Below are 1,952 nucleotides of genomic sequence, written 5' to 3'. Positions count from 1 at the left end.
GCCCCTTGCCCCTTGTGGCTATTGAGCCCTGGAGATGTGGCTGGTGTGAGCTGAGATATTATTAGCAGAAAACACATCAGCTGGGCAAGTGGCCTGTAATCCCAAAGTCAATATCTACCACACACACACACATACACACACACACACACACACACACCCCACAGACTTCAAAGACTTAGCAAGAAAAAAATTCCAACATAGGGGCTGGGGTATAGCTCAGTTGGTAGAGTTCTTGCCTCACATGCACAAGGCCCTGGGTTCAATCCCCTGTACCACCAAAAAAAGAAAAAAAAATTCCAATGTATTTCATTAATATTTTATGTTTGATTATATGTTTCCATAATCATATTCTGGCTATGTAGAGTTAAATAGAATGCATTATTAGAATTAATTTTGTGTTTCATTTTCTTTTCTTTTAATGTAGCTATTAGAAATTGGAAACTACATATTTGGCTGGCATTTAGGACTCACAGTATCTTTCCATTGGTCAGTGCTGGTCTACTCCAAAACTATTTGGAGAACCTGCTCATTAGTTTCCTTCTCTTGTTACCTATGGAGGTAGCTCAGAATTTCAGTAAAATTTTCTTTCTGCTAAGTAGAAACTGAAAAGCAGGGTAGACAGGGATGGCTAGTTGACCAATTTTCAAATACTGGCTTCTGGTGACATCGTGTGGCCACTTCTTAGTACTACACCAACTGCAGGCTTGTGCAGATTCTGGTCCATGGTCCAGATGCCACCCACCTCTTGGTTACCACCATGCTTGATACGCCAGCACATTAGAAATCCTTAACTTGCAGTTGAGAGTTAAATCCTTAACTTTCAACTCTGCCACATCTGCAATAGTGGGCCCAACACTAAACCACTGAGAGGTTTTCCTTCTTACCAGGGAAAATGATTCTGTACTCTGGGTTGGAAGTTAGTGATCCAAGCCTGGCAACTTCTCAAAAGAATGGAATATTTTTAGGAAAATCATCCAACCTCTCAGGGACTCTTCTCTTCAAGTGTAAAACAAACAAGCCAAAGCAGATGACCTTTAAGCTCATTTATGACTTCCAAAATTTTACAGTCTACTAGTGGGATTTCACACATCAATGGGGAAGACTCAAGTAGTGCTTCTTTGGGGTGGTTTACAAGAAAGGCCCAGGCTTGGATCTAACTTGCAGTTCAGGGCGATGACCCAAATGTGGATCTGGGATGGCCATCTATGATGAATGAGGAGGTGACAGCACTCACAGAGAGAAGCACTGACATTTGTCAAGATTACTTATTTCCATATATCATCTAATTTAATCCTCACAACAATCCCACAAATTAAGAATTATAATCTGTTCATTTAAAGTATTTGTAGTATATTTAATATTATTCGACACACAAAACACAAAGTATGTCCAATATACATATTTACAAATGAATAAAGTTTAAAATCATAATAAATCATGGTATTAGCTCATTTTCCATTGCTATAATGGAACACATGAGGCTAAATACTTTATTTATTATTTGCAGTGATGAGGATTGAACCCAGGTGCTCTCTACCCTTGAGCTATCCCCAAGTCATTTTTTATTTTGAATTTCAGATCAGGGTCTCACTAAGTTTCTGAGGCTGGTCTCAAACTCGCCAGCCTCCTGCCTCAGCCTCCCAAGCATCTGAGATTACAGGTGTGCACCACGGCACCTGGCTGAGACTGGGTATCTATAAAGAAGAGATTTATTTAACTCATAGTTTTGGAGTTTCAGGAGCATGATATTGCACTGGCCCAGCTCTGGGGAGGACCTCATGGTGGGTGTCATCATGATAATAGCACAGGAGAGAAAGAGAGATCATATAGCCAGACAGGAAGTCCAAATAGGGATTCAGGCGGGTCAGGTTTGCTCTTGTACAAGAATCCTCTCATGAGAACTAGCCAGAATTCCAGAAGCACTACCTTAATTTCTTCAGAGGGTGATGTTT

At 40.5% G+C, this 1,952-nt stretch overlaps 1 non-coding gene across 1 annotated transcript; it reads left to right on the top strand.

Annotated features, from left to right (window-relative positions):
* The first annotated feature begins 206 nt into the window (after positions 1-206).
* Positions 207-278, top strand: Trnav-cac (transfer RNA valine (anticodon CAC)). The gene has a single exon. It is a non-coding gene; the product is annotated as a tRNA-Val (tRNA).
* Positions 279-1,952: the final 1,674 nt, after the last annotated feature.

Source organism: Marmota monax, unplaced genomic scaffold, assembly GCF_021218885.2.
Source record: "Marmota monax isolate L192 unplaced genomic scaffold, Marmota_monax_Labrador192_F-V1.1 WCK01_AAM20220418_F8-fsc00121, whole genome shotgun sequence".
NCBI classification, from domain to species: domain Eukaryota; kingdom Metazoa; phylum Chordata; class Mammalia; order Rodentia; family Sciuridae; genus Marmota; species Marmota monax.
Note: the sequence above shows the minus strand (reverse complement) of the source record. Positions and strands in the feature narration are given on the sequence as shown.